Here is a 14186-nt window from a genome sequence, read left to right as displayed (position 1 = left end):
TGTCTCTCAGTCAGATGTTGTGTGTGGGACTGTAAAAGCGTGACTTCAGGGAAGCAAATGTAAATTCAAAACACTCCAGCACTATGCCGAGGGAATGTTTTATTGTCAGTGAAGCTGTCTTCTGATTTCTCTACACAGGTGCTGCCAGATCTGCTGAACCTTTCCAGCAACTTCTATTTTTGTTTCATGTTATCACTTGCCTTTGCAGATGCTGGCACAAATTTCCAAATTTGCATTTTTGCTCAGGAATGAATTCCAAAAAAGTACTTTTCATCACCATTTTCAGAACTAATTACAACTGCAGGGCTTACGGCCATTTCAATCAATGGCTCCTTATTCTGGACTCACCCAGATACGTAATAGAAGAATAAATGAATTAACTGGAAACATTTTGATTGCACACTTTTTGGTGAACTGTGGCTATTTTTCTATTGGGGTAACTTTTTTCTGAAAGCGTAGTGTCTGAAATTCAGAAATCTGTGTTGTGGTGTTCTTCATGTGTTTAATTATTGTAGTTTGTGGTATAGATGTAAAATGTCTCTGTTACCATTTGAGATTTATAATTGAGAAATTCTCAGATAGTATCATACATATCACTGTAACAGTCTAATTCTACAATGTCACGTAGCATTTGATATTAAAGAAGTGGCAGTTTTTAATCATAAAATGTCAAGCTTCCAACCCCAGTCTCAAGTGAGAGAGTATTGACGTCAGTCACTTTGTAACTTGTCTGTCTCTTCTTTATCTCAAAGAACTTGAAGGTGAAGCTGCAAGATCATTAGAACATAGAACATAGAAAAGTACAGCACAGAACAGGCCCTTTGGCCCATGATGTTGTGCCGAGGATTAATCTTAATTAGAAGTGAAAGGCACCGTCTTTATTCATCCAGACAAAGTAGCCGACATTCCCCTCTATTGCAGTGTGCAGTTGTTATTCAAATGATTCCAGGGTGTTTGCAATATCTAGGAATTGTGCAATGCGTTAATTAGCATTTCTCTGATGAAAAATCTCCAATTATAAGTGCTTAATTTATCTTATAATAGATAAGCTCTTTTCCTTTGATTTGTTCTGTGGATTAATTTGAAGTAGCATCCCTGATTCAAATACATTAAGGACAACAGGATAACTAGGGAGAGAATAGGACTCCTCAAAGATCAGCAAGGCAGCCTTTGTGTGGAGCTGCAGAAAATGAGGGAGATACTAAACGAGTATTTTACATCAGTATTTAGTGTGGAAGAGGATATGGAAGATGCAGACTGTAGGGAAATAGATGGTGACATCTTGCAGAATGCCCATATTACAGAGAAAGAAGTGCTGGGTGTCTTGAAATGCATAAAAGGGGGTAAATCCCCAGGACCGGATCAGGTGTACCCTAGAATTCTGTGGGAAGCTAGAGAAGTGATTGCTGGGCCTCTTACTGAAATATTTGTATCATTGATAGTCACAGGTGAGGTGCTGGAAGACTGGAGGTTGGCAAACGTGGTGCCACTATTTAAGAAGGGTGGTAAGGACAAGCCAGGGAATCTATAGACCAGTGAGCCTGACCTCAGTGGTGGGCAAGTTGTTGGAGGGAATCCTGAGGGACAGGATGTACATGTATTTGGAAAGGCAAGGACTGATTCGGGATAATCAACATGGCTTTGTGCATGGGAAATAATGTCTCACAAACTTGATTAAGTTTTTTGAAGAAGTAACCAAGAGAATTGATGAGGGCAGAGTGGTAGATGTGATCTATATGGATTTCAGTAAGGCGTTCGACAAGGTTCCCCATGGGAGACTGATTAGCAAGGTTAGATCTCACGGAATACAGGGAGAACTAGCCATTTGGATACAGAACTGGCTTAAAGGTAGAATACAGAGGGTGGTGGTGGAGGGTTGTTTTTCAGACTGGAGGCTTGTGACCAGTGGAGTACCACAAGGATCGGTGCTGGGTCCTCTACTTTTTTTCATTTACATAAATGATTTGGATGCGAGCATAAAATGTACGGTTAGTAAGTTTGCAGATGACACCAAAATTGGAGATGTAGTGGACAGCGAAGAGGGTTACCTCAGATTACAACAGGATCTTGATCAGATGGGCCAATGGGCTGAAAGGTGGCAGTTGGAATTTAATTCAGATAAATGCGAGGTGCTGCATTTTGGGAAAGCAAATCTTTGCAGGACTTACACCCTAAATGAAAAAGGTCCTAGGGAGTGTTACTGAACAGAGACCTTGGAGTGCAGGTACATAGCTCCTTGAAAGTGGAGTCGCAGGTAGGTAGAATAGTGAAGAAGGCGTTTGGTATGCTTTCTTTTATTGGTCAGAGTATTGAGTACAGGAGTTGGAAGGTCATGTTGCGGCTGTACAGGACATTGGTTAGGCCACTGTTGGAATATTGCGTGCAATAATGGCCCTCTTCCTATAGGAAAGATGTTGTGAAACTTGAAAGGGTTCAGAAAAGATTTACAAGGATGCTGCCACAGTTGGAGGATTTGAGCTATAGGGAGAGGCTGAACTGGCCGGGGCTGTTTTCCCTGAAGAGTCGGAGGCTGAGGGGTGACCTTATAGAGGTTTACAAAATTATGAGGGGCATGGATAGGGTAAATAAGCAAAGTCTTTTCTCTGGGGTGGGGGTGTCCAGAACTAAAGGGCATAGGTTTAGGGTGAGAGGGGAAAGATATAAAAGTGACCTAAGGGGCAGCTTTTTCACGCAAAGGGTGGTACGTGTATAGAATGGGCTGCCAGAGTAAGTGGTGGAGGCTGGTACAATTGCAACATTTCAGAGGCATTTGGATGGATATATGAATAGGAAGGGTTTGGAGGGACATGGGCCGGGCACTGGCAGGTGGGACTTAGATTGGATTGGGATATCTGGTCGGCATGGGGGGTTGGACTGAAGGGTCTGTTTCCACGCTGTTCATCTCTATGACGCTATGATTAATCTTTTCTGGACCAAAATTTCTAACAGTGTTTCCAAGGATTTGGGGACATGCAACTGGCTTCCTTGGAGAGAAGTAGGCTGAGAGGAAATTGGATAGAGGTGTCCAAAATCATGAAGAGTCAGGGCGGAGTAAATCCAGTTTCTTAAAGCTCTCCTAAGAAGGCGATCCCACCATTTTTGCAGTTTGTGGTCAAGATATGAAATGTCTCTGTCAGCAATCGACTTTAATAATCAAGGAAACACTTTGCTGAACTTCTGTTGGAATGGCAAAAATATCATCCTTAGATAAGAAAGCTAAAACCATGCAATACTCTGGGTGAGGATGGGGCAGTTGATGAGTACGTCCAATGTGGACTGACTCAGGTCAGTCAGCATCTCTGCAGGATGACAGTGGAGTAGGCTGGTCCACTCCATTCACTCTTCTTCTACCCTTTTCCTTCCTTCTCGCTTGTTTTTTTTTCATTTTAGTTTAGTTTTGACTAACTTAGCTTTTGGCAGCAGGTAGCTGCAGTATCGGGCTTGTTGAGTTTGGCAGTTGGCTAGATGGCCAGTACGAGACAGAGGCTGAAGTGCTGACCCGGGACTCTCCGTGAGTTCGGGATGCCTGGCGGGCGGACCAAAGGTAAGACTGAGGATCGATGCAGACAGCGCCTGGATCGGGGCTTTGGTGATCTGAGATCCCAACATGGTGATGGAGGTTCCCCCAACACCTACAGTGAGCAGGGGTAGTTGAGCCAGCACAGGGAACGCATGCCAAAGCGAAGGAGATTGAGCCCTTGTAGGAAGTGTGGTCCCAGCACCATTAAGCACTTAAGAAAGACCGCAATGGTTGAACTTTTAGCTTTTCTTTTTATTTTTTAACTTAATACTAGGAAGGAATATATTGTTTAACTTTATTTCTGTTTTATGCAATACAAAGAGTGACTGCAGTATTTAACTTTTAACTTTGTTCCTTATTTATTTCCACCTTGTTTTTAGGTTTTGGTACCTAGGTACTTGTACCTAAGATGGTGCCGGTGTGTGGTGACATTGAAAACTTTTCTCTGTACTCCTTTACTTTTGTACTAGAGTACATGTAACAATGAAGTCTAAATCTAAATCTGAATCACCAGGATAGTATAAAATAGCCGTGGGATAGAATCAAGAATCTCTACAGTGGAAACAGGCCCTTCAGCCCAACAAGTCCACACTGGCCCTATGAAGAATAACCATCTAGAGCCATTACCCTGCATTTACCCCTGACTAATTCCCCTGGCCTACACCTAGCCTAATTTCCCCTGAACACTATGGGCAATTTAGCATGGCCAGTTCGCCTAACCTGCATATCTTTGGATTGTGGGAGGAAACCAGAGCACACAGTGAACATGCAAATGCCTAAGGCTGGAATTGAACCTAGGTCCCTGGTACTGTGAGGTAGCAGAGCTAACTGAGCCACCGTGCTACCCCAATCATTGCTTCTATAATCAAATCCACTAGCGGTGAAGGCCCACAGACCATTCACCTTCCTAATTACTCACTGCATCTGCAAGCTAACTTTAAGTGGCATATGAACACGGACATTCGGGTCCCATTGGACACCTGCACATCCCAACGTCTCACCATTTAAGGAATATTCAGCCTTTCAATTTTTTTGTCCTACTTACTTAATGCTACTCTATCTGCCATGTTGTAGCCCAGTCACATGTCCTGTCCAAGCTGTCTTGAGGCCTCTTTGTATCATCTTTCTAAATCACTTTCCCACCTAGTTTAGTATTAGCAAGATATTTGGAAATATCAGATTCTGTCGCCCCGTACAAATCATTTATATCGATGATGAACAGAGATGGATCCAGCATTGATCCGTACAGTCTCCCATCAATAATAGCCTGTTACCCTGAGATCTACAGGTTAGTCAGGATGTCTGACTTCTCCTCTTTGGAGCCGCGAAGTGGGAGAATGACAGGGAGGAAGGTACATGTAGTTCAGAGGAAGCACTGATGCTACTTCTCATCTCCTATTAACGTCAATGGCGCAGCTTTTCTGAGTAGGGGTTTTCTGAGTGACCATTGCACAGACTTACCAATCGCTGTTTGACTCTCTGTTTCCTTGGGTGGAGCCTATAGCTCCACCTGGTGGAGAACTAAAATTCCTGCAGGTATTAAGGACTATTTGTTCAATGTTTGTCTCCAGAAGATTGCTATTGAATTGTACAGCAATGGCAAGGCTGCAATTCAAAAGGCGAGATGTTGTAAATAGATTTTGCCTAGCATTTGTTTGACACATGTTAGATCTTGCAGGTTACCTAATACAGGTATTCGAATGTTGGTGCTCAATTTTTAGAAAGTTTATTAAATTTGTTGAGAAGCAGCAGGTGAGATACAGTGCACGATTCAATTAGACAAAGAAAGGAAATATATGACTGGGGGCATTTTTTAAGATGAGAGAAGAAAGATCTTAAAAAGACAGATGGGGCAATTTTTTTTCACTAAGAGTGGTTTGTGTGTGGAATGAACTTCCAAAGGAAGTGGTAGGTACAGGTGCAGTTACGATGTTTACAAAGACATTTCGATAAGTACATGAGTAAGAAATGTTTAGAGGGATATGGGCCAAGTATAGGTAGGTGGGACTAATTTAGTTTGGGATTGTGCTGAGCACGGACTGGTTGGACCGAAGGGTCTGTTTCTGTGCTGTATGGCGTGCTGTCTCTATGACTGATTCAGATTGATCCTGAAGTTGTAGTGCAGAATGGAGGACTAGGAAGGGCAGTTTTGCAGTGGTGGAGTGTTTGTCCCTGATCTCTTGCAGTCTTTGCTAGAAACAGGCTTTTGTTCTTCGCTCAAGTTGTGACAGGGGAACTCCTGGTCTTCTCCCTAGAAGATGATGGTTCATTCACTTGGATTCTCTCTCTCACTGTCTCTTCTCATATCCCCCATTGACATACCTTATTCTGGGGGCTGACAATATATGCTGTGTCAATCACCTATCTAAACCCTCTCTCCAATGTCCACAATGATAACTGTTGTCGCCAAAGAGAGGATCTGAGTGTGGTGAATGCTGAAAACATGTGGGAGAGTTTAGGATTCGGAGTCCAGTTTAAAAATCAAACCTTCCAACTAAAATTGAACAGTGGAGAAATTTTTCCTCTGAGGGTTGTTGAATTAACTTCCCTAAGAGGGCGACGGTGGCTGTGACATTAAATATATTCAAGGTTGAGTTTAATAAATTTGTGATCAATGATGAGTCAAGGGTTACGTGGAGATGGCAGGAAAATGAGGTCAAGACCACTACCTGGTACTCCAACTGTACCATTTAAGATCGGAGACAGTTACAGAGAGTGGTGAACAAGGCATGGACAATCACAAAGGCCAACCTCCCATCTATGGAATCCATCTACCAGACCCACTGTCAAGGAAAGGCCGCCAGCATTCTCAAAGATCCATCCCACCCCGGCAATGTTTTTCTACAACCTCTACCATCAGGGAGAAGGTACAGAAGCCTGAACACACACACACACACACACCAGCTGGTTTCATAACAGTTGCTACCCTACTGTTGTCAGAATAGATTAGATTACTTACAGTGTGGAAACAGGCCCTTCGGCCCAACAAGTCCACACCGACCCGCCGAAGCGCAACCCACCCATACCCCTACATCTACCCCTTACCGAACACTACAGGCAATTTAGCATGGCCAATTCACCTGACCTGCACATCTTTGGACTGTGGGAGGAAACCGGAGCACCTGGAGGAAACCCACACAGACACGGGGAGAACGTGCAAACTCCACACAGTCAGTCACCTGAGGCGGGAATTGAACCCGGGTCTCTGGCACTGTGAGGCAGCAGTGCTAACCACTGTGCCACCGTGCCGCCCAGATTGGACTCACAAAAGTCTAACATTCACCTGTACCTGTGTTTTTGATTCTGACACCGTTTACCTATTATTTACTTATCTTTGCTATTTAACTCTGTGACCTACCTGTATTGCTCGCAAGACAAAGCTTTTCACTGTGCCTCGTGACAATAAATTCAATTCAATTCAATCAGATTAGCCCTAATCTTCCCAAATGGTGAAGCAAGCTCAAGAGTCAAATGGTTCAATCCTGCTTCTACTGTCTGTACTCTGTACGGTTCATGCATTTTCACAATGTAAGTGGACACACATTGTTTTATTGACCTGCTCCAACATGATGGCAGGCTAGGGGTAAGGAGGGATAGTGAAAAGTTTTGATTTTTGGTCTGATAGTCAGTCCATTCCCTCCTTCAAATGTTTGTGTCAATGAGAGACGACGGTGCCCAGTCTAGAATAGTTTATGAAAGAGGTGCTATTCTTCAATGAGATATTTAGCAGAAATCCCATGATGCTGCTCTGCAAACAGCAGAGGAATTCCCCATGGTCTTGTAGACAACACTTGTCACTGAGACAACATTGGAATGTTTTTGTTCAACCCGTCTGGAGAGATCATGAGACATTTCTGAGGCAGCTGGGATTTGAACGTGGGTCTCATGGTGTAAGATTGCTGCTGCACCACAAGAGCTGCAGACAATAAAGGAAACCAAGTATTCTGATCGTTTTCCACTGGCTCTTTGGGGGATCTTGCTGTGGAGAAGTCATTGCTGCATTGCAATGCATTTAAAGTAATTAACTTGCTGTTAAGCACTTTCAGAGAGCCTGATGCCATGGAAGGGACAAATTATTCCTGCTTTTTGCAGATTTCAGCTGCTAGGTAAGTTTCACAGCCGAAATCCAGTTGTTTCTCTTTTAGAGCCAGGTCACTAATGAAGAAGCACCTTTACGAAGTAGCTCAGTATCAGGTCTTTTCAAATATTCCGTCTGAAGTATTAATCAAAGAGAGAAGAAAGGAGTTGATAGCCAAAGTTGCACAGTGCCTAGCTGCTGCCTGTAATGCACACGTTTGATAACCTCATTATTTTATTACCCCTGGCTGATAAGGTAATAATTAGCCTCCCACTCCCCACCCAAATCTCATACTGACAATTACATTGGATCCTAATGACCAGTCTGCTAAATGAGATGGTTGGAAGACTCAGTAGGGTGTCCAATAAATACAAGTCTTCATAACATTCCTGCAACATCTCATTACCACTTACTGTCTTTCCATGTGCTTTCAAGTTCTGGGATGGATATTAACCCTCTGAGATTAGCATGGCAGTAGCAAGGTTGACATCTATTACTCTGAACCATCCACAATGACGGTGAGCTGCTACAGCTCTTTAATCTCTGTTTACTCCTCAGGTCTACCTGTATTTTTGCATCCTTTTCCCTCTGGATAAAATTCATGGAATACTTTTTAATTGAGCAAAACTTACTTTCGATGGGTTTTCATTTTTTTTTAGAAAAGTCCTGCTCACCTCAAGAAATGAATAAATATTATTAGTTCAGTTGGTAAGGCAGAAGTGAGCCAGTCAGCCCAGCAAGAGCCCTGGGTAGGTACTTGTTCTGCAGCATTGGAGAGAGAAAGGAAGAGAGGCAACTAAGCTTTTAAACATGCTTTTTGAAAAGAAAAAGCTGAACTAAACTGATGTATGAATACGGGTTAAAAGAAAGTAGTTGGAGACTGGATAACTTACTACTTGTACTTGTGTTGGTAAATTGTTGCCATAATCCCACTCTTTCATTAGGCATGCAACAGGCACACGACAAAGTTGAGAAAGTAGGGTATTCAGAGTAACCAGTGCAGGAACTGACCGCACACTATTGGCATGATGAGGCAAAGTGCCCATGATCCCAGAGAACTGCAGGCCCACTGTCTCATAAGAGAGAGCATTTGATAAGGTTCCCCATGGTAGGCTTATGCGGAAAGTCAGGAGGCATGGGATAGAGGGAAATTTGGCCAATTGGATAGAAAACTGGCTAACCGGTCGAAGTCAGAGAGTGGTGGTAGATGGTAAATATTCAGCATGGAGTCCAGTTACAAGTGGAGTTCCGCAGGGATCAGTTCTGGGTCCTCTGCTGTTTGTAATTTTTATTAATGACTTAGATGAGGGAGTCGAAGGGTGGGTCAGTAAATTTGCAGATGATACAAAGATAGGTGGAGTTGTGGACAGTGAGGAGGGCTGTTGTCGGCTGCAGAAGGACTTAGATATGATGCAGAGCTGGGCTGAGGAGTGGCAGATGGAGTTCAACCCTGCCAAGTGTGAAGTTGTCCATTTTGGAAGAACAAATAAGAATGCGGAATACAGGGTTAATGGTAGGGTTCTTGGTCAGGTGGAGGAACAGAGGGATCTTGGGGTCTATGTACATAGATCTTTGAAGGTTGCCACTCAGGTGGATAGAGTTTGTAAGAAGGCCTATGGAGTATTATCGTTCATTAGCAGAGGGATTGAATTCAAGAGTCGTGAGGTGATGTTGCAGCTGTACAGGACTTTGGTTAGGCCACCTTTGGAGTACTGTGTGCAGTTCTGGTCGCCTCACTTTAGGAAAGATGTGGAAGCTTTGGAGAGGGTGCAGAGAAGATTTACCAGGATGTTGCCTGGAATGGAGAGTAGGTCATACGAGGATAGGTTGAGAGTTCTCGGCCTTTTCTCGTTGGAACGGCGAAGGATGAGGGGTGACTTGATAGAGGTTTATAAGATGATCAGAGGAATAGATAGAGTAGACAGTCAGAAACTTTTTCCCCGGGTACAACAGAGTGTTACAAGGGGACATAAATTTAAGGTGAAGGGTGGAAGGTATAGGGGAGATGTCAGGGGTGGGTTCTTCACCCAGAGAGTGGTGGGGGCATGGAATGCGCTGCCCGTGGGAGTGGTAGAGTCAGATTCATTGGCGACCTTTAAGCGGCATTTGGATAGGTACATGGATGGGTGCTTAATCTAGGATAGAAGTTCGGCACAACATCGTGGGCCGAAGGGCCTGTTCTGTGCTGTATTTTTCTATGTTCTATGTTCTATGTTCTAGATGACTGGGGCTGGGGTTTAACCTGAAGGTCACCACGTGGGGTGAGTTTGAGAAGGTGGGACTTTCATTTTTGCTTAAGTTCAAAAATACAATTTATCCATAAAAATGTTTTCTCAACATATACAGTCACTGAAGCAATCCGGTTCTGTACAGTGGCATATGAAGGAACAAACAAATGTTGGAGCTTGAATCTATCCAACAACTAAACCAAAGACATTTCTTACTTGTGCAAGATTATATTTACATATATTTGAGGCACTGGGAGGGTCTGGACCCTCATTTAACTTCAGCAGGAAGACCTCAGGCAATGGTCTTTCTCCACTGTGCCTTGGGACAGCTGCCCCAAGCTTTAATGTGTCAGGATCTTCATGGGAACCTCAACCAGTAACTGCAATTGAACCCATGCATCACAACCTGCCATCCAGCCAACTGAACTAACTGATCCCTCCCATCAGTAAGCAGATCAGGTCTGTTTCCTATAGTTTATGTATAAATCAGTAATTGATAAAATGAGGTATCACTGTCTAAGAGTTAACTTGATATGACCATGTTAGTTTAAGAAATGTCACATTGCACAATGACTTTTTACACACTGAAATCATGAGCAAAGTCATGTGATATGCAAATTGATGCACAGCATGGTTATCTGATCAGCAACCCAGGGCAATTCTCTGTGAGTGGAATCAAGCAATTCAATTCAAATGCAAGCACCTTTTATGATATGACGATCAGAGAATGCTGGAGTTAACTCAGCAGCGTCTGTGGAGAGAGAAACCTGCTAGACCTGCTGAGGTTCTCCAGCACTTTATTTTTTCTATTTCTGATCGCCAGCATCTGCAGTAGTTTACTTTGACCCATTTATGATTTGTTCCCGTACATATATGGGGTGGCACAGTGGCTCAGTAGTTAGCACTGCTGCCTCACAGTGGTAGGGACCCAAGTTTGATTCCTGCCTCAGGTGACTGTCTATGTGGAGTTTGCACATTCTCCCTGTGCCTGTGTGGGCTTGTTCCGGTTTCCTCCCACAATCCAAAGATGTGCAGGTTAGGTAAATTGTCCCTAGTGTTCAGGGATGTGTAGGTTAGGTGCATTAGTCAGGGGCAAATAAAGAGTAGTAGGGGAATGGGTCTGGGTGGGTTACTCTTTGGAGGGTCGGTGTGGACGTGTTGGGCTGAAGGGCCTGTTTCCACACTGTAGGGATTCTATTCTATATCTGATTAGCAGGTTTTGAATTTAACAGCATCACGTCACCAGGTGTGCTCTTAATGTACACTAGCTAAGATTTTATACTCAGTCCCTTCTCAGTTTGAGTGTTTCGATTCGAAAAATTACAATTTACACATCTTTATACTTAATCAATATTAAGTTCAGTTTTTTGCAAAATTGCTGTTGTACTGTTCAAGTAAAAGTGATAATTTTAATCCAACATATATGTGCAACGATTAAAAGTACTAAGGATAAAAGATATTTACAAAAACAAATATTGCATTAGTCTTTAATTCAGTGAAGACCTAGCACTTCTTTCCAAAGTGAAGGGGCTGAAACGTGGGGTTTCTGCAGGTGTAGTGGCTTCTGTGGTCAAATAGTTCCTGATTTCCTGTATGAACAGACTCAGCAGGATTTACGAAAGAGAGAGGTTTCTTGTTTTTCATTATTCTATGGTTGTATATCTTGCAGATAAACTGGACATTTATTGATAGTGCAGCAGGTAATTTCTGAATGTTTTCCTTCTTCTGCACTCATTGGCTGGGAATCCTCCCCCTGATTATATCTCTCAGCTTTCTTCTATGGGGTTCTGCACAAAATGGTTGCTACAGTTGGTCCTCTATCAGAACCAATGAAAATCACTACAACATTGAATTTAAGTGAGCCATTGTTCTACTGAGCAAATAGGAGTTTTCTGTGTTGCGTGTGCTCACAGATGTTTTGAATTGTCACAGATTTGGAAGAAACCACTGCGTTTTCCATTGGGCTAACCAAATTCTAAAAGTATTCCTTTGTAGATTGGGGTATGTTGATGTTCTGATGATTGTCAGTATAAAAGGGGAAGTTGTTGGGCATTTTGAAAAGCACAATGGGACCTATCCTAGAATGCTGAGGGAGGCAGGTGAGGAAATTGCTTTTACAAAATCTTTGCATTCTTTTTAGTTATTGAAGATATCCCAGAGGACTGGAGAATAGCCAACATTGTTCCTTTGTTTAACGAAGGGCAATAGGGATAACCCAGGTAATTACAGGCTGGTAAGCCTTACGTCAGTGATAGAGAAAGTATTGATTTACTCACGTTTGGGAAAATATGGACTCATTAGCAATCGGTAGCATATGTAAGTAGCAGGGAAGGTTATGTCTCACAAACTTGATTGAGTATTTTGAGGACATATCAAAAATCTGGGGAGGGAGGTCAATATTGTCTACATCTGCTTTAGCAAGGTCTTTGACAAGGTCCCTCATGGTAGGTTGGTACAATAGATGAAGTCGCATTGGAGCTGTGGTGAGCAGCTAAGATGGATACAGAACTGGCTAAGTCATAGAAGACAGAGAGTAGTGGTGGAAGGGTGTTTTCTGACTGGAGATCTGTGACCAGTGATGTTCTGCAGAGATCAGTGTTGTGTCCCTTGTTATTTGTAAAATATGTAAATGATTTGGAGGAGAAAGTAGTTGGCTTGATTAGTATGCTTGTGGATGATATAAAGATTGGGGAGCTGCAGATAATAAGGAGGACTGCCACAAGGTACAGCAAGATATTTCAACTCTTCTTCCAACTTTTAACCTTCTCTCAATTTTGCATCATTCTTCTCTCCTTTTCCTTATCTCCATTAATGATGAGAGTACCACAAAGCTGGTCCTTTCTCAAAGTTACTGTGCCCTTGAGATTTTTTCAGAGAGGGGGCAATTGCCCAGCTACAACTACGCTGGGTTTGAAAGGTTTATTGCGACCCTTCTTGCTTACCCCTAACAGGTAATACCTCTGGCTGAAGGCTTTCATGTCTTAAAAAAAACTGGTATAATCAAATGGGAGTGGCCAGCTAGCTGTGTAGCCAGCCTTCATTTAGATTAGAGTTCTTGGTTCAGTTCAGCAGCAGTGTGTGTGAAGAAAGGCTGCTGGTTCTCTCCCTACTTCTGTCCTTCTGACTGTGTAACCTGTAAGCTTTTTGTGTCATTGTTACTCATTGTGCTGAGGGGTTTGTTTATTGGGTCTGTTGCAAGTATTTTGGAATAGCACCATTAAGTCAGGATAGTCTGTGGTGTTCGGATAGGATATGTTATTTGGGTATTCTATTTTTGGTTCGTTGTGTTTCATTCCGTAATTTTGTAAATAAATTCAGTTTGTTTAAAACTTGGCAGCCGGACCAGCTAATTCACTCTGGGAGTATCCACTGTACACTTACCTGAGACAAATTGCAAAGTTACAGTCTGGGCTACCTGCTTAAAAATGTTTTGAGGGTTTGGGCCTGGTCCATAACAGACGGGGAGCTCATCTGGGATTTGTTTCTAGTTCCAAATTGGGATTTGGAATTTGAATTGCTTGGACTTGGAAGCAGTGAGGGTAGGTGTTAGTGTCTTTTACTCTGGGTGTTGATTTGGTTGGGTAAACAGCGCTGGGATAGCAATGGCTCTTTCAGTCACCAAGAGTTTTCTGGGGGTGGAAGAAGAGACCTTGAAGGTTTCACAAAAGGTGGGTAAGGCCAAACTCTGGGAACTAGCAGACAATCTGGGGTTGCAACTGCCTCAAAACATGAGGAAAGGGTAAAGGATTACAGCAGTAGCTCAGTATTTAAATTTGCTGGAAACACCATCGGGATCTGTAGAGATGACAAAAATTCACCTGAAAATTGAAGCAGCTTGAGTTAGAGGTGAGAGATAAGGAAAGGCAGCAGAAATTAAACAGCCTGAGTTATGATAAAAAGCAGATGAGAAAGAAAACAAATCAAAGGCTTTAGCAGAAGAGAAGGAAAAAGAGAGAAAGTTTGATCTTCAGAAAATGACACTTAGAGAGGAAAGTCACCTTAAATGGATGGAGATGAAGGCTGAAGTTAAGCTTAGTGAGGAAGAGAGTGAGGCTGAGCAAACCCATGGTAGCCAAAGGCCTGGTGAGAAACTGCTCAAATATCGCCTAAATTTGATGTGAAGGATGTAGAAGCCTTTTTCATCTCATTTGAAAAAGTGGCTAAACAACTGCAGTGGCCAGTGACCATGTGGGCTTTGTTGATCCAAACAAAACTTGTGGGTAGGTCGAGTGAATTCTTTGCATCGCTATCAGAGGAGGTATCTGAGGAATATGAGAAGGTGAAAAAGCCATCTTAAGTGCATATGAGCTTGTGCCAGAAGAGAGACAACATTTCAGGAATCTAAGGAGGGACCCTGATC

This window comes from Chiloscyllium punctatum, chromosome 9 (genome assembly GCF_047496795.1).
Source record: "Chiloscyllium punctatum isolate Juve2018m chromosome 9, sChiPun1.3, whole genome shotgun sequence".
In the NCBI taxonomy this organism is placed as follows: domain Eukaryota; kingdom Metazoa; phylum Chordata; class Chondrichthyes; order Orectolobiformes; family Hemiscylliidae; genus Chiloscyllium; species Chiloscyllium punctatum.
The sequence above is the reverse complement of the archived record's forward strand: the minus strand, read 5'-3'. Positions refer to the sequence as shown.